We start from the raw sequence: 26,519 nt of genomic DNA on the forward strand, positions 1-26,519 counted from the left end.
ACAAGACAGGAAACACATTTTTCAGCCCTGTCTTTTGGTTAGGGGGGAAATTCTGAAAACCTCACTTATCTGGACTATCAAAGGATCACTTTGTTTATGATTGTAACATTTAATGCATACAAAGAAATATTAAAAAAAAAATTAAACACATCTGAATTTGCCCCGTTATAACTTAGAAATGCATGACATTTTTCTTCGGTTACGCATTACTTCAATTACATCTTATCCAATCAAAATCCACAAATGGGCTGGTAAATCTAATCATCCAATGTACACTTAAATTTAATAAACCTGGATAAGTTGTCTAGTCTAGGTCTACACCTATAGTGGAACTATTAGTCATACATTGTCGGGATTGATGCTGGAGTGCCAAAGAAGCTTGGGGAGGGGAGGGGGACTACTTGCACAGAGGAAGTAACATGTGAGTATGAGATACAAAAGCCATTTTTTTTTTTTTTACTTAGTCCCCTAAATCAGCGGTCCCCAACTGGTGGTCCAAGGCTCTGGCAGGCGTGCCCCCCAGTGGGGTCAGGAGAAGGACCCCGCTGGTGTGGTGCACCGGCTAGAGTTGGGTGACGTTGCAGGGGCTGCCACCCACCTCCATCTTCTTCTCAACTGGCTTAAAAAAAGTTCTGGGTTGAACACTGCAATGGTAGTTTTATTATTATCTGAATTAAAGGCAAGCACTGGAGATCCTTTATTAAGTTGTTAGCTTTGAATACCCAAGATTTTCCTTTTCACATTTATGGATGATTAATGAATGAGGATTAAACCAGTCTCAAAAATGTTTTCACTTTTTTTTGCCACTCAATCCTAATATTTCCTGACAAAGATGTAATGTCTGAGGTTCTCCGGCAGGAATTACTCTGGATGCTTTTAAAATTTTTTAGGTACAAGCAGTGTTGGAAGGTGAGCCTCCAGAAGATTAGAGGACAGAATGAAAATGGATCATTTACTCCGCTTCAAATTCTTCACGTTCTGAATCGCTCTTTATTTATCCCTAAAGTGAATTTCATTTAATGGGCAGTTCATAGCCAGTCATGGCGGGAAGCTGTAAACTTTTTCTTGTCTGTGCTCTACTTACTACAAGCTATCTAACTGAAGACAAATGTTCAAGCTATTAAATGGGGGAGGTAAAAGCCAAACCATCATCAAAAAGACAGACCAGGGCAAATGCATTCATGTAAATAAACACAATGCAAACAGACACCATATCTTGAGGTCATATCAGGCTTCAGGAACACTGCTGCCATTGGTTATGTGAAATGATTTACAGCACCAACATAGATATCAACATGTTTTTCCAGCACATGGATGAGATGTGATGAGTGTGATATGTTGCAAACCTAAGTGATGAAGATCTCTAATTATCAGATGCTGCAGCCTGTGTAAAATCCTTACAGCCTACTAACCACATTTAGTGGGTGGTACAAACTTATTCATAAGTGTCACCCACACACATCAAATCATTTATCTTTATAGCAAAACCTCTTTTGATGCTGTTTCCTCCATCAACAACACAGACAGAACTGGGGGAGATGGACTTAAAGATAACAGTGATAATATCAGAGAAGTAATATTAAAAACAACTTATAACAAAGTATAACAAAGACAAAAAAACATTTTATAAGATTTTGATAGAGTGGTGATGGATTAGATCCAGGTTTTTATTGCCATCTCTGTCCCTATTTGAGTTGCCACCAGAACAGGAAAAGAGGAGATCTCTCTCAAATTGAACACTTGTAGCTTTAATAAACTTTCTAGGAGTGAATATCCCACACAGAAGAATATCCTAACATAAGACATCCTCTCATTGCTAAAATAGGTATAGCTGCTTTGTCAAGTAACCCTCCACCACCACCAGTTAAATATCCATCACCCCATTCAGCTGAAGCATCTGACATGAACAACAAATGAAGACACCGGTGTGGTGTTGCATCAGAACTAAAATCTGGTGCTGGAACCTGATCAGGAAACCTGTGCTCTAAGCCAACGAATCACCATTATGTTGAGTATACCATTATTATTATTATTATTATTATTATTAAACAGGGTTTATATAGCGCCAACATATTACGCAGCGCTGTACATTAAATACCATGACTTTAAAGCAGCAGTTGCCAATCGGTGGTCTGGATGTGCCCCCAAGCAGGACAGGAGAAGGGGGGGGCGCACTGGCCAGAGCCGCGGACCATGCTCCCGTATAGACCTACGATGGGAGAGAGCGTGGCTGGGTTCTAGCATAATGACGTCACTATGAGCCACTTTAAGTGACACCCAGCTCCCCGTGCATGCGTGGTCCAGAGCCAGTAAATTTAGTGGTCTCTGGGTCCGAAAAGGTTGGCAAACCCCTGTTTTAATGGATTGGGCAATTTAGAATTTTTAATACAAGTTATGGTAGTCCGACAAATTGAAATTACAGTACATTTGTGTTTAAATTATAATTATTCTTAGATCATCTCTGAGTGCATCTTTTGATTAATTTTTATTTTGTTAGGATTTAGCAGAAATATTTTAAGCTATTTGGGGAGTCTGGGACTCCGCAGAGGCACCTAGGTGGTAAAGGAAGCCATCAAAAGATTCAAATTAAGGTTGGGTGCACCAACCCTAAAAAGTGTATCTGTATTTTGCCCAGGCACCATCGGTGAGCATGTTCATAAGCAATATCCCTTTTCCCTTTGCTCCAGGTGGGCTTTACCTGGGTCACTAGGAGTAAGGAAGGAAGGAAAATTAAAAAAATAAAAAATTAGTATGTGGCATATTGCCCTTCCCACATGACAATACTGGTGATTTTTATTTCGTCACCTGAGCACCTTGTTCCATCACTTGGGGCATGAAGAGATCACCCAACATACTTGTGCAGCACCCAAAAAAATAAACTGATTTCTTTGTCCAGGTTCATCCTAAGTAGAAACTTAAGTAATATGTACTCATCAGAAAGGCTAATGGAAAAACTCACAGCCCAAAAAAGTGGTCTTTCTTTAGAAAATAACTGCGGTGCATGGGAAAAAAAAAATATCAAGTGCAATTTGTACACATGAATAGGCTATACTTGTTAAGCTTTGTTCAAGGGATACATGACTCTGGGTCAAGTGAATCAGTGTAAACCTGATCCCACAGCTGTACGATTGTAGAAACCCAACCAAGTTTTTCAAATGAACAGCGTTAAGCTTCTTCTCTCAACTTGGACAAACTACTTTCTATTAAAGAAACACCTTCATTGGTCTAATCAACTCCCTAGCCAATTACAATATTAATTGTCTGATACAAAAATGACACTGTTCAAAGAAACATGACTCTTTGGGAAAAGTTTTTCATTTGGGCAGGAAACTTGAGCTGGTATGTATTCTGAAGGATTTAGAAATTCTCGATTTCCCGGGTAAAGCTAAAGAAGAATACATTAAAAACTGCCAGACAGATTATTTTCAGAGAGTTGGAATAATAAAAGTACTCAAAAAACGGGATGTGTGTTTTGGCCGAACATGTATTTAATAAAGTGATATGTCAGCTGGACGTTACCAGCAACACCCTCTCGTAATGCTGTATCATCTATATTTCGTTAATAGAAGGCCAATACAAACACTTTAGAAAAAGCATCGGTCCAAGACAGCATTAAGGTAGAGCATTCTAAGCGATTTGCACGCTTACCACAAGCAGCATTTCTCTGCAGCGCACAAGGAAAGGTTTCAATGAGCCGGGTTATAAATGGAAAGGAGACATGAGAAAAGATCTTTGTCTATATCTTTTATAAGAGACTGTTTTGCATTAATTACAACTTAAAGCTAATATAAGACACCGTGCTCTAAAAGAACTTCCTTGAATGTGCCAAGTTAATGCGGCAAATTATGATGACTGCACCAATACCTGTAACTGTTAAACTCCATGGGGTTTATAATTGGGGTACAGGAATACAAGGATGCTGTCCCTAAATGTGCCTGGCCACAGTTGTATTTCTCCTAGAACAGTATTGGATGTTTTCCTTTTATTACAAACCCTTTTTCAGTCAAACACACCCTCATGTTAAACATGACACCCAATTTCCCAATTATACTGCATTCCAATGGGAACCATGTTTTGCTGGACTCTTATATTCATGACACATTCTAGCAAATAATTTATACCTACAGTATAAATTAATTGACATGTATGCTGATACAGCATAAGTTTCAGAACAAACTTTGGAACCATACTGGATTTCAGCCTAGTCAACCTGGTCAGTAATGCAGACAGAATCCTAATACATAAAGACCGTTCACAATCGTATCCATTTCTACGACAAGCTAGTTTAGAGGCCAGATACTCTTGGCTAATCCCAGAGGAAACATACACAACTGACTAGTATTATCCAGCAGTGACTATATTATTTCAGGAACAGCTGCCCGAGTCTAGCACGCTCCAAGTCAAATGACTACTATTTTGGATCAACTAAGAACAATAACCCATACTACTAACACACAACAGTCCCATAAATTCTCAGTTTTAAAAACTCAAGTGGATCAGAAAGGGGGTAATTAAAAGGTTTCAGGTAGCCAAGGAATGTAAAAAATATAATTTGCACCTATTCTTTTACACGTATATCTGCTGAGAAACAAATCGTAAGACATGAAAAAAAAGGCTGCCATAGCTCAACAAAGTTCAGCTTATTTAAAAATGCATTTCAAAGCAGAAGATATTCCCTACATAGAGCCAACCTTCCCAAACACAGTAGGAGTTGGAGCCAGCAAATGGGCCAATTTCTGTGAACATCTGTCTCAGCCACATTGCAAATATTAATTTATGAGAGACTACTTCATGTTCTGATAGCACATTGGAATTTCTAGATTTAAATATATAACGTTTGGAATTTGATTAATGTAAAGCTAAAAAGTAAAGCTTTCAGAAAGCAACGCCCGAAAACACACTGAACCGATTGGCTCTGCCCTGGAAAATGTTTGCCATGAAATCCTCACACCTGTTTTTGAGAAGAACTTAGGGGGAGCCGGTCATGGGCTCGAAATACAAACACTAGAGGAAAAAGTGTCAATTTGTTGAGTATAGTTTTCCAGGGTAGGCTCAGCTACCAACCATCACATAACTACAGACACATCATGAAATCTATCACACTCAGCATGTTAACATCTGAAGCAGTGCTGTTTTTTAATACAGGGGAGGAAAAAAAGCCCAGAAGCTCAATATATTCTGTGCTTCATAAGAAAACAGATGCTGACACTGCAGAAGTTATTGTACAAGCCTTTATAGGTTAAGGCCGAACTCTAAGCAGACTTGTGAAGGCTCCGTTTTATGCTGTGCAAATTATTAAGTAAAGGTTTAAAAGGTTGTAAACCATTTTTTAAAAAACAAATTCAGCAAGGAAACAGCTGAAAGGTGAATCTGCCCAACCGAGACACAGCCAGCAAGGCAAAACCTAACTTGTGCCAACTGGAAGCCCACTGTAATACTTATATTTGGCGACCTACAGATACAAAGAATCTAATATAAAAAACTGATATATATATATTTTATATATATATATATATATATATATATAATATTATATATAATATTATATTATATTTTATGTGTATTTATATACACATAAATATACAAACATAAAAATTACATCAGCCCTAGAATGGGGTTCAGTTTCTCACGTCAAAATAGTTTTATCAGCAGTCTCATTATGGTTTGGTGTTTATTTAGCTGCAAGCCTCTGGGAAAAGGTCAGTTATGATACACCTGAGACTCAGCTTCCAGCTAAGCACTATATTACAACTATGACCAACGTCTCTCTCCTAGTCCAACAGCAAACAAGGAGGCCACTATAATGCAATATAAATATACACATTTGCAGTGTTCTCCCCAGCCCCTTTTAGCCGGGCGCACCACCCGGCACTTTTCAGCAACCACCCAGCTGTTTTTGGGTGGGTACTAAAGAGTTTGGTCACGATACAGGGGCTGCCACCTGCCTACAATTTTTTGGACCCAGGTTCACGTTGGAAGTCAGACATAGGGCAACCCTATTCAATTGAGTTTATGTGCATAGACAACACGTGTGCACCATCTATGCACTGTGGGGCATAAAAAATGTGTATACAAAGTTACACTGACAACCTATTAAAAATAGGCTGCCATAACTCGATTCATGAATGTCAATGTGCAATTTATTGATGCAATGCACAATTTTAATGGAGAATTATTTTGAGGGACTTGCTGTAACTTCAGGACTTTTTCATATAACGCTATAAAACATGGTTATAGTGAGGAGAAGTTGAAAGAAGAATAAATTAAAGCAACCTATTAGAATGTAGTAGGCATTTCTGATTAGTAGGCGTCACCAGAGGCTATGGCTTTGGCTACTCTACAAGGTGTAAAAGTTTTGTAATGGGTAATCAAGCCAAGTTTCTGCTCAGGCTTTGATTACCAATGGATCGCAATAGATAAAAAATTTAGAATTTTGCGCACACACAAAAAAAGCCCCTTGATAAGACTACACTTTTGTACAAAATGAAAAACAATTCTGGATCTCGTTTTACACAAGGTATGGAATTCCGCTGATGCACTGACCAGGAGAGATATTCTTTTTAGTGTTTGAATAGAGCCCTCCCAGCAGAAGGAAGTCTAATTACTTTGTGAAGCAGAGCAGAAAAATGATAGGAGATCCAAGCATACTTAATTAGCTATGACACGGAAATTCCTTCATTGCTTTTGTGACTGTGTTAGTGTAGCTCCGCTAGGTCAGGCCAACCTTAGAGTGTGGTCAGGGTCTCTAATATAAATATTTAAGGAAACAATTATTTGTTTCGCTGAGAGAGGAAATAATATTTGGATATTTGGCAAGGCACAGAAGGAATGTTCAGCCCTATCTCATCTGTCCTCCAGGGATCCTAGAACAGCAGCACTCTGATGAAAGGTATAGATATTCAGAATGATAGGAAGTGGGGTAGGTCTTGTGTTTTTTTATGAGCTTTGCAGAGACAGGAAAAATCTATTTCACAGCACGAGAAGGGAAAGTTTCTGTAAGCTTAGAGGGTATTTAACTGCATGTGGAACAATTAAAGAAAAATAGGTATCAAAAGAAGAACTATCCATGAGTAGAAAAGTGATTTTCTGGGTGGGAAATAAGAATTAAGAATAAGAAAAAAAGCTTAAGTACAATCAAATATAAAGAGAAAAAATACTGACCTCAAACTTAAAAGACAAAAGAAAAACACTTATGCTGGGCAACCACCAGATTTCCCCAGGCTAAAACACCAAAAAAAATGCCATAAACACTGCAAAACTATCCAAAAGTGAAATTTTAATAGTTAAATATCAATATAATTTTTTGTACCTTTTCATGCTGATGGTCGCCCTTTTCCTATTAAGGGAGAACTGTTATGGCCACCTAAGGATCACAACTTCAATTTATGAACATTCTATTAAAACCCATAGAGGCACTGTGCATTGATGTGAGTTTGAACACACATCGCTCTAGAATATGTGTTGCATATAAACATGTCAATACATATAAGTTTGCACAGATGTGGCTTTGGGCATTTAATGATGACAAGGTGATGGTTACCTGCCAATTGGGATTTTCCCAATCCCTCCTACAGAGTTTTATACCTTTGCTCATCTCTATCTACAAGTATGGCTCAGACCAGAAGCCAAAAAATTAAAACACAAAAAAACAAAGTATAAAAATAACTAGAAGAGCTTGGACTTTGGAACAAGGCAACCCTGATGACTAAAAGACTTTTAAGGAGGAAAAAAAAGGAAGGAGAGGAATTGAGTTCAGACAGATTCTAAGCGCGAAGACAGAGGCTCATCTTTAGAAACAAATAAGCGATGGATGGTTTGCCAGATTTTTTTGCGACTGGGGTCGCAAGGAAGAAAAACACTCTCCGAAACCTTATGACATTTCCCACAGACCACTGTGGAGTTTAAACTGTGGAAATAAGCAATATAGGACATTCCACAATGTACACGATGCAAAAGAGGGGCCTTAGCCTCTTTCACAAATAATAAGATGCAAGACAAACATTTTAAACAATTTTCTCATGTCCCCACCCTATCCCCAAAGATTGGCACTTCATTTTCTCACACTAAATTTGGCTACAAGTATAAAGAACAACATTACTGGCCTTCCTGCATGGACCAAATGTATGGTCTTAAGCATTTAGTTGCTTAAAGCGTACCTAAATTTAGACAACCCTTTTAAGTAAAAATTCTGATTGTTGTTTTTTTTTTTTGTTTTTTTAAGTGCAACACCCTATATAAAAAAAAAGGGTGCAGCACAGCCCCCTTAATTCTTGATCACCTAGGCCAGGGACGCCAGCCGCAATAAATAGGGGAGCCACAGCAAGGAGGTGGCTCCGGCTCTAGTAGTTCCTAACGCCACCTGGCCTATCCACCGGAGGCCAGCATCAGGCTGGATCGGCCAGGGGGCATTAGTCCGGAACGAACTACCGGCTAGGGGGTATCTGGCCTAAAGGCCAGAGTTTGCTGACCCCTGACCTAGGCAATCAAGAATTAATGGGAGTACAGAGCCTACCAGGAATCCTACGTCACACATCCCAGGAGACTCATGCGCAGTGAGATCAGCAAGTTTTTTCCAAATCTACGTCACCAGATCTTGCGACTGTGCACTGTGAAATTGGTGACGTTGGAAGAACACAGGAGAAAATGACAGCGCCTGCCACTCCCTCTGCACTGGGCTGAAGGCGGATACCAGGATGACATGGGATCCAATGGAAGAAACCTCCAGACGGACAGACTGATATGTGGGGTTGAATTTAAGTGTGATTTTATTGTTTTGGGTTTACTTGCGCTTTAAAAGGAACATTTTTCTAATTCTCCAAAGAGAGCATGTATAGTAGATATTCTTCCAGTAACATTATAAACAGCTCACAAGATTTCTGCCAAAATCAGCAGGTATTTTTTTGCATTGAATAAAACTATAACTCCTCTTTCAATCGTATATTTAACAGACAAAAAGGAAGTGATTACAGGGAGATTATTGTTAGAGTTCATATTCACCTTAATTGGCCCAATTCTCTTGAAGTCGTGATAAACTCTGGGTTCATTACAAAAATTTCTATGGCTTGTACTTTTTTACATGGCTATATGTATGTTTCTGAAGCGGGGGACACCAGCCTTAAATATTTATCTGGGATTACAATAGATCTGGTTTCCGTATGTCAGGTACAGTTTTTAGCTTGATCGAGCATCCGTACACAAAATAAAGAAAGCCCGTTTCCCAATAATAATCTGAGTGAAAATCCTATTTGGAATAATATTAGTTGGCCAAGTAGCCTGCTAGTTTCCCACATCTTTTGTAGTAAGACTGGAAGAGATTTATGTCTCCTTTGCCAGCCATGTGGCCATAATAAAGGTGTTGGCCTTACAGTCTGGCACCAACCTGCCCCCAATTAAATTTATTTAACCACCAACAAGGTCTCCTTTGCTTATTTTTGTTCTTCTAAAAGTAAATCACTGAGTGTTTGGTTATAACTATTAGATAAGTGCAAAAACAACCTGTTGATTTTGCCACAAATCTTGTGTGCTGATAACATCCAGTGCTCTCTTCCTGTGTACAAGGAGAGGTTATAGAGATAAGGGAGGGGGGTTAGATGAGGAGAGGTCCGTGTACTTTGTAATGTAGCAGATAAGATGTAGTCGGGGTTGCGGTTCTGCATTTGATTCAAGTTTAAAGGTTTAAAATATAGAGCAGATATGTAAAGCTGCGTACACACTGCCAATTTTTTACAGTCTGGCACCAACCTGCCCCCAATTAAATTTATTTAACCACCAACAAGGTCTCCTTTGCTTATTTTTGTTCTTCTAAAAGTAAATCACTCAGTGTTTGGTTATAACTATTAGATAAGTGCAAAAACAACCTGTTGATTTTGCCAGAAATCTTGTGTGCTGATAACATCCAGTGCTCTCTTCCTGTGTACAAGGAGAGGTTATAGAGATAAGGGAGGGGGGTTAGATGAGGAGAGGTCCATGTACTTTGTAATGTAGCAGATAAGATGTAGTCGGGGTTGCGGTTCTGCATTTGATTCAAGTTTAAAGGTTTAAAATATAGAGCAGATATGTAAGAAACATATGCTTTTTCTTTTATGCCTTGGCGTTGGTTCCTCTCAAATGGGCATTAGTGCCATCTATAGGACATCTGGAGTCTCTCCCTGCCGGTTTGCACATTTGTTAGTGACAGAATATATCTTTGCATTGCCAGAAATAGGAGCCTTTATCACCCTTGTTTAAAGCAAAAAATAAAGTAAAGAAAAAAAAAAGATGAAAAGCCTTAGCTTATTCTAAGCAAAAAAAAAAAAAAGTTGAATTTCATATTTACTAGTGCTTGTTCACACCAAAATGTATAGATTAGAAAACACAAGGGGAGCATTTCTTAGTTGTGTTCTGTGCTGCAATAGGCTGCGTACATGCATTGATTGCAGTGCACTTTTTTTAGCTACTGCTCATGGCGACATGTTATATTATATTATTGTGTTGGTGAGAATTGAAACCGTGACAAGACAAATTGCCTGGTTCTTGTGTTGAGCAACAGTACCCAATGCTGCTGGTGTCAATAAGTTCAAAGTATTTTGGAGCATACACAGCTGGTTTTCTAATCTAAAACATATAGTCACGAAGGTCTTCGTAAAGAAGTAAATGATTGGAAATGTAAGATTTGATTTCTTCATCCAATTTCCTGACAATGCCGGCCACTTTCATCTTCAGGCATGACAGCATATAGTTAGGATATACGCGTATAACCTAAAATCTGTATTTACTAAATCTTGAATTTATTATGACCAAGTCAACAAACTGAAAATAAAATGTTAACAGCTTCACAATCATCACAAAAAATTGAAAAAAGGTGCCCACATGTTAAGCATATGAAGCGTTATCATGGGGAGATGTGATGCTTAAATTGTCAGCCAGCAGACTGTGGCTACATGGAGGTGGACTTCAAAAGAACAACTGGTGCAGATAGGACCATTTGTGCTGGGAAGATGCGCATAGACTTAGCGGAGTCAGCAGAACAGAGGGTCATTTGAGTACAAGACAAGGCCTGGCATGGACCTTATTCGGCAAAATAAGCAAACGTCACAATTTTGCAGTCTCCGGAGGGTGATGACAATATCCCGTAGAGAGAATACAGCACAGACATTGAGGCAGGATGGAGATACAAGCAGAAGGGCCAAGACATACCAGACTTGTAACGGCATCCATAAATAATTGTCAAGTGAAAGTTAATCTCTGGTCTCCGCTGAGACAGATGGCTGAATATATCAGTGTAATTGCTTCTAGCTTGTTGGTTAGCCTTTGCATGAGAAAGGAAATAAACTGTTTCTTGGCTTTTTCTGGCACTTACAAACAAAATAAACAGCAAATCTTGTTGGCCAAGATTGGTGACTTCATATAAAATGCCTCATCCATGCCCTGTGACTTGGATTGTGTTAGTAGCCAAACTTAAGGGTTTGTAAAGTCTAACCATATGAAAAAAATTAAACCTAGAATTACAGTAAAGATATACCTGCACAGGAAGAGTTTAATGTTCATTTTTGTCTAGGGGGATGTAAAGAGGACTCTTCTTCCAAATACCTTTGCTCGGGCATGTTCCCTTTTCTGCATGACTGGTCCCCTGCAGACACTTCATTGGTCAGACATCATCTCCCACAATCCAAGGTCAACAGCCCTGCAGTCTAAGCAAGAATGCAGAGGGTCCATTCATAACCTGGTGCCATCACAGGAAAGAGAAGGATGCCAAAGGGGGCAAAACATAAGGTAAAAGTCCTTCTTGTCTACTGAACCTAAATGAGCACATATATCCTAGTGAAAGCAAAATCCTGTGTATGGGTAAGAAATAGATTTGTTCACACACTAGGTTTTCCAACGCATTTTTTATTTAATTCATGCGTTTTCATTGGTTGGATTATGACAGCCTGCTAATTGTAACAAACTCAGCTCATTTGTTGCTTTGCAAAATAATTCATGTAAATTTCAACTTTCATCGAGAACCTCATCACAATTCCATTTTCAACTTATAACTGGCCATGATTTACTGCCGAAATAATCACAAAATAACTATTGAGAGAATTAAATGGGGGAATCTCCTGTTTTGTAAATTTAAACATATTTAAGCAATGCTAATCCTACTGTCCAAAATATATCAACAGTTCTTCATTATACCATTCATAAAAGGTCAGCAGCTTCTTTGGTGGGATTTGCAGAACATGTGTGGTAACCAAAATGTCAACACAGCAATAACTGGAAGAAACGTTCCACCTAAGCCATGCCTACTTATACTTAGGAATTTGGGATTAGGATCACCTTATGTCACCGCTTTAATAAATCAAAGTCCACAGAGGCATTTATTGACAACCTGGAGAACACCTGTGACTCCATATTGACTTAGGAGGTCACCGGCCAATCTTCCAGAATTCCACATACTGCTAAGCTCCATGAACCACTGGTCAAAATTGTTTACATCTGTCAATCAATCTGCTACCAAAGGTCATAAACCAAAGCCAGAGATCTTCCAAAGGTCACAAGGCCCCATACCCGATGCGCTAGAATTAGCGCTTCAACTTTAACGTTTATATCGGTTACCCCTAAATAAATTACTCCTTAAACTGGGCTAGGGTATGTTCAATAAGCGTCTTTGTGACTCCATCAATATGATCATCCTACCTTACTGCGGGTTTCCTCTAAATATTCCAGCTTGAACCAACATTCCAAAAACAAATTATGGGAATCAACAATCTTTTGAAATCTATTAGGTATCAGGGCATATTGGTAGGTCAATGAGAGTCTTAAAATCAATTGCTCCGTATGGATATACATTTTTAGATTGCACTTACATCCTATACAGTGTGCTTCAGAGCTTCTTCTCTAATCCAAGCTCACAGCTTGGTGAAACATATGATGAGAACAAAAAATGAAGTAGCTTTTCTGCAGATATTTTTTTTCTCAGCAGTCATTTACCCAAGAGGACAACTGCCTTACCTGGATTGCCACAAGCGAAAAAAATCTAAAAATATGGCTTAAGTCATAAAATATGGCACAGTCCACATATATTGTAAAGTAGTTAGAGTATCGGTATTCAGAAACATGAACTGTGAGCAAAGCAGTGCAAATAAAGGCTCTTTACGCCATACAGTAAACTGGGTAGTAACATGATTTGGCATCACCCCATTCAGTTATCTTTCTGTACATTGCTTTTTCCCCATTCAAGCCAGCCTGCTAGATTTACATCTGTTTGTTTATTCTGAATTAAGCTTGTTAGGACAAGATCAGGCCACACCTAAATGATCAGGATGCAAAAGGGTTTTGTGTTATTGATCTAATTGGATTTTTGCTTGAGCCAAATACACAAAGAATATGTCAACTGCCAAGCTAATAAGGTCAGAAATTCACCACACAAATGGATAGCACTGAAACAGGATACACGTTGAGACAAGCGAACATTTAGTATACACATTTGAGCAGAATATTTACCAAGAATGTCAGCTTACTTGCAGGGATTTAAAGAAAACATACTTAACGCATATAGAAGGATGACATCACAGTCTTTTGAAGACAGTAGTTACCGTGCTGTCATGATCTAACAGCAGCCTTCTGATTTTCCTTGGCACAAATTTCTATCAAAGTAAAAGATCAGATTTATATCTCCAAAGCAAAAAACAAAAACATACTTGCCCCTCTAGCCCAGCCAGTGCTTCTCTTATGTGAAAGTGCTTGGTTCTGCCTGCAGCAGACAGCATAGACTAAGTCGGACAAGCGTTGCAACCCTTCACTTCCATTACGATCGTCGCAGATCTGCCCAGACAGATCCACAAGCGCTGTACACGCCAGATTCTCGTCCGATATCAGCTTTTCGGCGATTATCACATGAAAATCACCTGACCTTATCGGTAGCCATACTGGGAGGTCTACTTTAAAATGCACAATTACAGTTTAGGAATTATTTGCCATTTCCCAGCTTAGCCATGGCCTACATACGCACTGGCAGCCCAAACATTCTGAATAGGTACGACGTATTTGACGTGTTACCAAATAAACCAACATTTGGGACAGCTTTTTGTTGTGCTTGAAGTGTAGCTAAAGGCACCTTTTAATCCTGAAAGTTGGGGATCTATCATACTTCACCCATGAAATACGCCCCGTGGACCATTAAAAGAAGTGTCTGCTACTGTAGCTCAGACTTCCATCTAAACATAGGAAACCGACAGAGAGGAAGACTAACAGTCTGTAAATCTCCTTGCCGACATAATAAGTCAGAAAATGTATTAAACAAACATTACATCTTGGTTGTTTCTTGGGCACAGGGGACAAGTAATTATGTATATGGTTACAAAGTGTGACCTCACTTTATGACATCATTCAGTGTAAAAACAGCATGCAGCATTGATCACTTAACACTGGCCAAAAATACAGAACTGTCCTCTGGGAATACAGATAATAATGTGAAATTATCTGAAATGCATGCTGAGAGCTTTCATTAGTATCTAACACAATCTAAGCCCTCTGGTAGCTGAGCAACACTTCATCTACTAACATTTCCCCTCTATCCTGAAAGCAGAATACAAGCAAAATTCTCCATAGGAGTTTCGGGGACCAGAAAGTTCGACTTATATAAAGAAATTCAATAGAGCTCTCTGGAAAGGTCTCAGCAATAAAGACAGGTAGGAATTTATAAAAAATACCTACTTCCGCAAGCAGTGAAAAGTTAGGATATGAACTTTCTATAGTGTGTCAAATGGAGCTGCCGCACCCAGATAATTTCGGGTGTATATAGCTGTTCTTTTGGTGCATCCAATTGCATTTTGCTTGAAAGCCAGCCAGCAACTAAAAGCAAGACGACAGAAAATGTCACTAATTTATGCATGCACATCAGCCTATTTTTGGCATGGCCTCTGGCTTTTCCTATAACACATACAGAAACGGGAGGGCCAAGCACAACGAACAAAACTTTGGCCTGTGGGTAAGAAATGGATTTTTTTTATGTTCAGAAACTTACTATAATTACTGTCAAATACTCTACTGCGGATGTTTTTCTGAACATCGTCTGGGTCCCTGGTACAGGATACAAAATTGTAATTCATAAAAAAAGAGAGAATTTATGTCGTGGGTAAGAGTCCTGGTTGGACAATGGCGGAGCGACCACCTAAAAATGGTCTTAAAAAATTACTTGGCTGCGGGTAAACAATGGCAATAATATGTTATTTCTCCTTATGGAGGGAGCCTTTTTTTACAGGGGATATTTGCTTTAAAACATTAAAGAAATCACAAACCATGATGAGGCAAACCCTAATTTACATACAACATAGCATCATTTGGTATATGGCCTTTGGAACAGTGCACCAAAATATGAAACATAGTTAGCTGAATAACAAAGCACTTACGTCTATGTTACGTTATACTTTTGCAACCCTCCATTCTTAGTCACCAAGCGTTTCACTTTGTACAGCCTACTGGTACCCTCTTAAACAAACAACAACAGAAAAAGAAGTACAAAGACTCCTGCTCAACAAACAGCTTGCAATAAAAATAAAAAAAACTAGAACACAATGGTCTTCGAGCCACACAGGAATGTTTTTATGTGCCTTGGATGAGCAGTGAGGCATGTTCAAAGCCTGACCCAACAGACCGGTGTCAGAAAAGCAACCATGTTCTCTGAATGCATTTCCAAGAAAATCAAGCCTTACCCTCTGCATTCCACAACCGGCTACATTATGCTCAGAAGACAAAATGGGCGGCTGACAAAAAAACAGAATTCCCCCTGCACTGATCCTTTGGATAGTTGCTATTATTACCCAAGTCTCATCAGCATCTACAGTTACCAGACAGATGAGAATTTTATCTATACAAATGAATCTCAACTCCCTACAGCCCAACCACGCATTCTTTCATTATCTCATTAGTATACCTTACCATTGTGGAATTTTAGCCTTTTTTATTGAATAAGTACACAAGTGTATCAAAAGTCCCTCCCCCAGCATAAAACAATAAGGCTCATTCCCTGGTGGACATTTAGGGTTTTTCAATCCATGCCAAGTTCACGTGTTTGAATGCTAAGTTTTTGCAATGAATGGTCCCCACTGTATATGTGCATTACAGCGCATAGCCTTTCATTAATTACTGCACCCCAAGTAAAAGCAAACAAGCACATAAGTGAATACTTTCCACCCTTATACATTTTCTAATATCCTTTTTGTTATGGATGAAATCTTTTTTAGTGGACTATGACAGAATTCTGGAAGACAAGAATTCTGGCTACAAGAATATGAAAGGTAGGTTACTTTATATCGAGGAAAGGGCGATTTAACTTTCTACTAGAAGTGTCCCCTTTCCCTTAAAGAAAGTAAAATTGAAAAAAATGAGAAGGCAAGCCCTTTATTGCAGAAGGGACAGTATATAACATTTCTGCAATAGGATAAACTTACCTTCCTAATCACAACTTTTAAATAAACTCACCTGTCCTTGTTCTGAGGCGGGTGCCGCCATCTTTTGTGCAGCAGTTAATTCCAGGCAGCCCAGGGTGAGCAGGGATGCTCGGCGTCAGATAACTTGCCTGACTGCAGCCCTCCCTCCCGCCCCATTCAGTTCCGATTTCTTGTTTTGGGGATGGAAAAACCTAGTCTTTATGTGCCCCTTGAGGACTGGAGTTGGACAGATCTAGCCTAGAGATACACTTTAATTGACTCCTTCGTAAAGAGTTGGAGGACAATTGCTCCGGCCTCAGGTCTGCAAAGTTAGGGGGAAAAAAAAAAAAAAAGAAAAGGAGAAAAGAAAAGAATAGAATTCCTAAAAATGTCCAGTGGGTAGAATGGCATAAGCATGAAGCCACAGAACTACAAACCATGAAGTACTGCACAGCTGCTCTTGGAAAAGCCAGTTTGAAAGGGAAATAAAGAAGGGAACATTGCCAGTTTTTGCTCCTGATAAAAGCCGCATTCCAAGCTGTCAGCCATCTTGTTATCCTCGGAACCGCTGAAGTGTCTTTGGCCAGAGCAGCAAATGACTATTGCTCGAGGGGATGGGAGTAAAGAATGTAATCATTTCTCCCAGGCCTTTCCTTTCAACAGAAAAGGGAGAACAGTGCTATAAAAAAGTGTATTTTTCTCAGCTCTTAAGTAAAAACCCCACCTATTAACAAACCTTCACTAGTAGAAAAAGCAGTAAGCCAAAGACAAAGGCTTGTAAATGGGACCAAGTAGTAAATACCCAATTAAGATTTTAGGTCTCAACTTTCAAGGGGCCACAAGCCATACTATTAAAGGAACAAAATTAAAGACTTAATTAACTTGAACAAGTCAACTTGAAACCAGCAAAAAGGTGCAAGAAAGTAATATTCACCACTTCCGCAGAACACCTCAGAGGGGAGGGGACCAAACTAAAGCTGGATAAATAAGAGCTAATGTAAAGTAAAAAAAAAAAGTTTAGATGCTCAAAAACAAATATATTACAGCTCTTTGTTATGGTGCTTCATCCAATTTCTTTAATTGCATTTCTTCTCACTTCCTGTTCTAGACTGACAAAGATCTTGCACTGCCCTACAGTGCAACAGTGTCTTTGTCACCTTCCGAACATGTCCCTACTGAAGACTAAAGGCTGCTGTTTCTACACAGAGCATATCTAGAAATATTCCCAGTTTACCTGTGCATGTCTATGCCCATCTACCAGCTTTGAGCCAAGGGAAGAGAGTAAGTCACAATCATACTTTGTTCTTGTGTTTAGCAAGGTCACAAAAAATCCATTTTGTTCAATTTACTTTTATCTCATTTGGAGAAAGATGACTTTCTCTACGATTTCAGCCAAGTGCTAAATCACAAGCGAGTGCTCCGCTACAAAACAATACATTTTATCCAACCAGACTCTTTCTCACCACATGCTGCTGTGTGTTGTGCCATAGCAAAAAAATTGCCAGCAAATTCCTGCATTTGTTGCAGTGTTTTTACTATTTGTGCTGGCTCAGTTTCTCAGCCCCCACAGTAGCATTCAGGAGAAGAGTAAAGGGGAAAAGTATACAGCAGACTTGCTCAACTTTACTCCAAAGCAACCCTTGAAATAAGTTTTAGGTTCCAGGGAAACCTTGCTAAAATACCTCCTTAAACAATGGTAAGACTGTCATCCAAAAAAAAAAAAAAGCTTACTGGTGTTCTGCAGCTGGCTCCGCCAAATGGCGATGCCCAAGGAACTGGGCAGGCACCATCAAATGGTGAAATAAACCAACCACAGGTCAAGGAACCTGAATGGTTTAGGTGACAGTATTAATATTTATTAAAATGCATCTGGTGTGATATAACCTCAGTTATGTACAGACCTGTTATAAGTCTATTGGTAGCCAATGCAAAATTTTTCTAAAATATACACCAGGCAGATCCTCGTAATCCACTTTGCACCTTTGTAACCAAATCAGATATAAGCTGCAGTCTTCACTCATTATCATGGCAGTTATGACAATGGGCAATAATTTAACAATAGAATGGAGTGAATGGAACAACTGTGCTTGTTGGCTCAGCTATCTCTGAAGCGAGTGCCAATGAAAACGAGACTCCCACTTACTGGAGAAATGAAAAGTAACTGTTGTTGTTGCTGTGAATAACTCTGAAGAGTGAGGATTCCAACATCATTTGCAAACCAAGAAGATGCTTCCCTAAAAATATAATGCCCAGAAAAGCAGTTATTTATAAATCAGGAAAACAAATAGCATAAAAGAGAAAGAACACAAAACTAACCCCGGGTCTCCTACTACATAACAATAACCAGACTTGATTTGTGCCACTGGCCGGGATAACAAACTTAATTGCTTTCAGAGGGGGAAAACAATGCAGAGGGATAAAGGAGAGGACAGGAAGACAAGTGACAAGCCTAGGACAAAGACAAAATTGCCAATGAGAAAAAAGAAAAAACAGTCATGAATAGAGATTCCTATGTAAATAGGAAGGCTGAGTGGATATTGAAAGGTAATAAAACAGATTAACAGTCCTTTTCTTTATATGGTGGGGGCAAGTGTCCTCAGCTATAGACATGCCTTAGTGCCTGCCTGTATTCAACTGTGCCTTATGTCTTACAAGGCAAATAAAAAGCAAACCAGTTCATCTAAGGCCAAGAACTGTACAACAATTCTGAACTAAAGAGGCTGTGAAAATGTACAAGACTTACAAAGGCCTAGTAGGGCCTCCCTATTTAATGTACAGCGCTGTGTAATATGTTGGCGCTATATAAATCCTGTTTAATAATAATAATAATAATAATAATAATAGGCATGGCCAACGTATTCATGCTTTGGTGCACGATATGAACAAACTCATGAGCCAAGTCAGTGTATCTCCTTAGCCAAGCTTTTTGTCCCAGACATACAATGGTATGCTTCCTTCACCTGTCATTTTGGTCACTGGTGTTCCTAAAAACACACACGATGGGGGCTCTCAGACATAAAATTGGGCTTCTTTGATTGGGATAGATACAGAATTGGAGAGCCCATTTACTTACATTTAAAGACCCACAGCTTCTGAACACCCATTAACATAACAAATTGCAATTTTTGGAACGTTTTCTCTAACTGGGAATGCTCCACGACAACCACCTGCCAAGCATTATCATCAACATCCAGTTCTGCTAGGCATTCAATATGAAGGCGATATTGATCATTTAAATTGGTTGTGTACCCATCTTTTAATGCATTGCCACGGTTAAAAAAAAAAAAAGTGTGTATAAACCCCCAACAATGGGTCTGATTTATTAAAGCTCTTCTATGCTGGAGAGGATACACTTTCATCAGAGAAGCTGGGTGATTCAGCAAACCTGGAATGCATTTCTACAAAGACATTTGTTATTAGTTAGCAAATGTTTTGAATCCTTGAGCAGATTCATTCCAGGTTTGCTGGATCACCCAGCCTCATTGATGAAAGTGTATCCTCTCCATCATGGGAGAGCTTCCCATGATTCCCCTTACACCCATTACAAATTGAGAGTTAAAGTTTCCCAATGTTACACTATAAAACTGTACATACGTAAGCAACCAAAAGCCACAAAATTGTGTACACTGTGCCACTGAACCCCTGGCATTTATGAGAACAAGTGTTATTTGCATTGGGTCATAATCTGTTTTATTTAAAGAAAAAAGAAAGCTGGAAACAGATCTCAGTTTGTAAAGCCAGAAGAGATAACGGCCTCAAGTCTGGCGTCGCTCAACGGCCAGGCTTGTGTTATGTTATTAATGTGTCTTATGGCAACGGAAACAATTTGATAGATAAAAGTATGTACAGCGGTTGGAGAAGTGTTACATATAAAAAAAAAAAGTGCTGTTTCACATGAAATCATTTTAATGATTTAAGACACGAAATATGCCAGCTTTCTATCTAAATGCCCTTGGGAAAGAAAGGTTTCAGACTTCCTTAGCTTCACAAACACTGCCTAGCCAAACAAGCTGTAATGTACTTATTTTAATTTTGGCTTCAGCAAAAAAGAGACCAACAAAGCCCTGATAATTCCACTCACATGTTATGTGCCAGAGCACTTTCAAGTAAACGACTTCCTCATTGATTGTTTGATCCTCGAATTTCAATAGGTCATGGGAGGTGCACATCAAAAACACACTATGCACATGTATGGAATCTCAACCTACTGACAGTTCTCTGGAGTAGGGAAAAGTTTTGTACAAAAAAAACTCTGAATGTGCATAGACAGATACAGGTAGTCCCCGGGTTAAGGACTTCCAACATACGACTCAGCTAATCTGTAACATCGTCCTTTCATATACAAATATGAAAAATAAAATTATATATGCAAATAAAAGCCATAATAAATATATATATATATATATATATATAAAACAATACATTCTCATATACATAAACACTGCTAGTATCATATTCCCATTGCTCAGAGAGGGTCACAGCAAATCAGGTAACGAGGAGACTGATGTCTGGAGTTATTTGGAGCCCGTTGTCATAAGATCTTCAGACCAGCATATCTAGACTGTAACAAGTTATGCAGATAAATAAGCAAAGACTAATGTAAGGCATGCGTATTTAGTAGACACTTCATGAGGCATGGCCTCAAATTATTATAGGAAAGCATTCTGATTGGATGTTGGTGCTTACAGGTGTTTCTGCCCCCAACAGCCAATAAAAATAATTTTGGATACTGAGGAATAAATAGATTTTTAGGATATGCCCCATTTCCATGATCACTCCAACGTCCTTTAAAATCAGCCATTTAAAATGTATTTGGATACACCGTGCTGGAAAAAGCAATGGACATTTTAACACAACATTGGAAATTCTAATGATTCCCGCTCAATCTGCTCATTTCAAATGACTCTTCCCCTCCCAACTGCAAAAAGATTTACACGTACACATTAAAAAGTGGAACATCTCCCAATTAAGCCACACATTCTGCCTCCATATAATATAGCAGTGTTAAACCGTTGTACGCAGGAACAGGGCTCTTTTCAAAAGTTTACAGTAAGGCAAAGTCTACAGCATTTCAAAATTAATATTTACTAAACCTTTAATGAGAAGACTTGTGTACTGCCAGAGACTGAAGAACAAACAGCCCAACACTTAAAAAGATCCTAGGCGCTTGGCACCCATCAGCTCTTCACTTGGAACGCACATTTCTTCCAGTATATTTTGGCACCGACGAGACAACATGAATTCTCATTACTTTTATCTGAAACAACTGTAGACCTTTGCAAAAAGCAGATGCACCATTTCATCCCATCAGAAACTCTTTCACATGAAGCACAGACATACAACTGTGCAATCTGTGTGTAACAGACACACCAATGGTTAGCCAAGATGAATGCAAGTTATGTAATAGCCCCATTACACTAAAGGGGATCTGAATAGCATTTTATAATTTCATGACAGGTCATAAACTTCTACGGCCATATTCCAGACAGAATCACTATCATCTGTCTATTCAAAAAATACGTCTGGCCATAAATATATCTCTACAAAAGAAAAAATAATTATATGAATTAAACTGAAAAAAATAATAATATACACACACAATAACGTCAGTAATAACTTATCTGCAGTAATCTGCTCTTGGCAGATATACAAGACTTTCAGGTGTGTCCAACAACCTTGCCCCCCCCCCACTACCCATGCACATTGTGATTCTTCCTGCTTATTCATACATACTGTATTGGCATACAAGCTGAAAAGAGGACAGAGCGGGTTTTGCAAGAAGCAGGTATTCAGAAAACCCAGAAGTGGCAAATACATGCAGGTGCTGGGTTACCTACATATCATATTCAGTGTTAACCCCAGCCCCTTTTAGCTGGGCACACCACCCAACACTTTTCAGTAACCACCTGGCTGCCTCCGGGTCGTTACTGAAAAGTTTGGTCACAATACATGGCCTGACACCTGCCTAAAGCATCTACCCATACTGATATTGGTCAAGTTTTCAGTGTCTAGAAACTAACAGGGACATGTGCAGATTAATGAAATGGCATGTGTTGACCTGGGTGGTCGCATAGCTGTGTATGAAATGTTAAGAACGGCTGAACATGCTTACAAAGATTTTGTAGATTAAAAGAAATTCATGTTAAATGTGAATTTTTCCATGTGGATTATCCATTTTTAATATTGGGATTTTCAAAAAGGGGGCTTTTCTTTAGAGCAAAATACAACCAGTGGCCCCTATGAAACTTCTAACACGTCTTTCTTACTCTCGTCTTAAATGAAAAACAATATATATATATTATATATATGGATGGTAGGAAGTGTTGACCCAAGCAGAAGGAGCAGAGAAGGTCCATGTCTACAATGATTTTAAAGGGATGTGAACCATGTTTTTCTCCCTCTCCCAATTCTTCTAAAAAACAAATATCTATCTGGAGCTCAACTTAAGCTTTTTAATAAATAACTAGGCAACAGTTAAGCACAGCTAAAAGCACAGTAACTCAGAGCAAGCAGATTTCTTGGTTGTTTCTACTTAAGTCAAATGACTAAACAATAAATTGGCAAGATTTGCAGCAATGTCTTGTTTTTGGATGTGCTATGTGCCAGAAAAAGTAATGTTCCATCCAAGTTTGAGCCTGTAATGCAAACAGAAGCCTTTTTTTAATAGATATTTTAACCTTTTACACATTTTTACTTACTTTTGCTTACTATATATATATATATATATTCTATGTATAAATATCTAAAATGGCTCTAAGCTTTGTATGTTTAGTTTGCACGATATCATTAGCACCCCCCCCCCGGTCCCCATCTGATCTCCGGCAGCTTCATTGCAGCCATATGCTGTTCCTTGGTGGGTGCAGACCTGGATGGCACATTCCTGCATAAAGAACGTCATAAGGAAGTACCCTACAAGGGCCTATATACAGGGGGATCAACAGATATTTAGCCAAAAGCCAAAAATTCAAAAGACTGATTAACTACTTTTGACATTAAAAGTTTAAGAATAGGAGATTTCGATCTACTTTAGGTTAGTGATCTCTTCCTTGCGGATATTTATGCAATACTCAAATTAGAATAATATATCTGTATAGATGAATAGGCACATGTGCATACAATGCAGTACCATATGGTTTTATTTTCCCATTGACAGAAAACATGCAACGTTTAAACAAGCCTAAGGCAGCGCGTGACATATGCATTCATAAATTATTGCTTGGCTGGAACGTACCTTACAGTTTAGCAGGAAGTATGTTGTACAACAACACACATGCTGCTTTTAATGGAAAGCAATGAAAAAAATCTACGGGGGGAGTGCAGGGAGAAAGCAGATGGGCAGAAATAAGACAGGAACATATGTGAAATGAGGAAAAAAAATCTGGATAAAAAAAAAAAAGAATTAAAAAGAAAACCCACCAAATGTTCCGGCTGAATGAAAACTTTGTGGTAAGGTATAGTTCTCTTGACTATTTATAACCGTCGCTGCACAATCACAGAAGGGCAGAGGCGTAATTTAAAATTGCAATCATTTAAATAAGAAATTAAAAAAAGAAAATGAAATGGAACGTTAAGCAATTCAGAAGTACTAAAGAGAAAAGCGTAGGTTACAAGTAAAGGCAAAGTAAAAAAAAAAAAATGGTAGATCTCTTTGCCTTCTCATTTTAAAGATTTAAGGTTGTCATGATGTCCTTCAGTTTCAAAACTTAAAAGTCACTCTCCATAAATAAGTATGTGTGACTTTCAATGTTCCTTGTTCAAACTATTAGATCCCTTCACAGTTTTTCCCTACTATAGAGAGCTATTTATACCTTGTCATGACAAGAAAAAGGATAAATATATCCAATAACACCTACAAGTTCTTCAGAAATGTGAAGAGGATAGTCATAACAGAGCCTTTGTCTACATCATTCAAAGCAGCGAGCATTGACTTAAACAAAATGGAGGCGCTTTAAACTTAAAGACTTGCGACACTCACATTGTTGGAAACGATCCAGCGGGTCAGATTTGTTTTGGAGCCAAGTGACGGATGGGAAAGATATATTCATGTCACAACGCAAGTAACAGTAAAGATTACCCTAGGTTCTATTTTAGCAGTGCAGAGGTATTTACTTGGGTTTGTCTGTGTTGTGACAGTGTCCTAGACTTTAATGAATGCCTCGGCCACTCTGCATTTTTGTACCATTCAGTCATGCATTTTTGTTATAGTTGAATGGGGTGCGAAGTTGCACTGCAGGAGTTCGAGTCCTTGGTGGTCTCCCGAGGTTTCTGGCTAAAAAGGCATCTTCTTTGTTCCAGAAGATAAAGCCGTCCAGTAGGTCATTGAAAAGTCCAAATAAAAGCAGCAGCAGCCTTGGGAGAGAGATGAAGGATGAAACAAAAAGAAGAGAAAATGGTTTTTGGGTGAACACATTAGCTACTATTTCCTACAGCAAGTCACTGGAAGGGCATACTGGCAAGCGAGCAGTGGCATAGCTAGAATTAAAAATAAACTCCACATTATCGGATTTTCAGAAATAAAAAAAGGCTTTAACAGAAGCTGGAAACAAAGTGTTGCACATCATAACCCGATCCTAGACTGGGCAGATTGTTGTCCTGTTTGTGTACAAAACTAAAAATAAATAGTACAATAACAAAATAAGTACAAAAGAATCAGTGTTGACAAATACTTGCAGAATTAACTACCCAGGAAGTTCATTTGCAAAGCTATTTACCCAAAATAGCTACTTGAGTTTTTAATGAAAGTTGGATACATTTTCGGAGGTATTGTCAACAGGATCAAAAGGTATGGATAGCACAAAAAAAAAAACAAAAAAAAACAAACAAACATTGTTGGCAGTTGGAAACCATGCAGAGGCTAAAAACAAAGGCTTTAAGACATACCTAAAACAGGAGTTAAGTCATACCTAAAATGACTTTTGAGTTTGGTTGGGGGCAGCACATAGTGGCTCAGTGGTTAGCACTCTGGCCTTTGCAGCGTTGGGTTCCCAGGTTCGAATCTCGGCCAGGACACTATCTGCAAGAGTTGGAAGGTTCCCCCTGTGTTTGTACGGGTTTCTTCCAGGTACTCTGGTTTCCTCCCACATTCCAAAACATGCAGTTGGCTTCCCCCCAAAATTAACCTTAGACTGTATTAAGACATATGACTATGGTAGGGGCATTAGATTGTGAGCCCATTTAAATATCAGCTAGTGATATGTCTATGGACTTTGTAAAGTGCTGCGTAATATGTTGGCGCTATATAAATACTGTGTAATAATAATGTGTAATTTACAGAAAATGCATTTCCCTGATCACTAGCAACCCTCTTGTTATGTACTACTTTCAATCCCTCCAATCCACTCTGATAATGGAGGGAATCAAAGGTTGAGCAGCCACAATTTTCATGCACACAAGCCTTTTGCTTGATGTGCAACACATTTTCCATTTCCAACCAACACATCAGCATAGTGGCCCTCAAATTAAATTATAATACTTTCAATCACAGCAGCCAGAATCTTCCTCTCTTTTACAAACTTGCACATGGAATTACCAGATTGGGATTTACTGGTTCCTTTACTTTTCATGAGGCCCATGGTATAATTTATCTAAGCGAATGCTATCAACTCCTATAAGACTGGTTTGATTGCCAAGTTTCAGTGTTAATAAATGCCTTGTGTAGGTATTAAGCCACAAACCAAGACAAGCAAATAACTGAGAGCATCCCAGAAAGAATCAATTGCTGCATTATAAGGCAAGGAAGACGGCAGCAGACTTTCCACTCCTCACGCATCCCTGGTATGAAGGGAGCCATCCAAAATTCCAAAATATTACTGAAAATGTAAACTGTTCTTTTAGGCCAGGATTTCCTGAGCACTATGGGAGGAAAAAAAAAAAAAGATGGCTTTGCGACAGAGCCAGCAAACATCTCTAGGTCCTTGCCTCTGCAGGGCCATTTCCCAGGTGTGTGAAGAGATTTTACCTTTTCGTATTAGTTCATATTAGACATAATATAAAAAGGTCACACAAGGACAATACAACTTCTACTAGACTTAGACTGCCAACAAGAGAGAAAATCCTGGAGAATGAGCAGGCTAAACACAAGACCTACAATCAGTATAAAAACTCTTAATCAGATAGGCTTGTTGCCTA

At 38.8% G+C, this 26,519-nt stretch overlaps 1 protein-coding gene across 1 annotated transcript in view; it reads right to left on the reverse strand.

Annotated features, from left to right (window-relative positions):
- Positions 1–26,519, reverse strand: part of GPC4 (glypican 4) — a 66,639-nt gene that overhangs the window by 34,331 nt on the left and 5,789 nt on the right. The window lies entirely within an intron of this gene.

Source organism: Pyxicephalus adspersus, chromosome Z (assembly GCF_032062135.1).
Source record: "Pyxicephalus adspersus chromosome Z, UCB_Pads_2.0, whole genome shotgun sequence".
NCBI classification, from domain to species: Eukaryota; Metazoa; Chordata; class Amphibia; order Anura; family Pyxicephalidae; genus Pyxicephalus; species Pyxicephalus adspersus.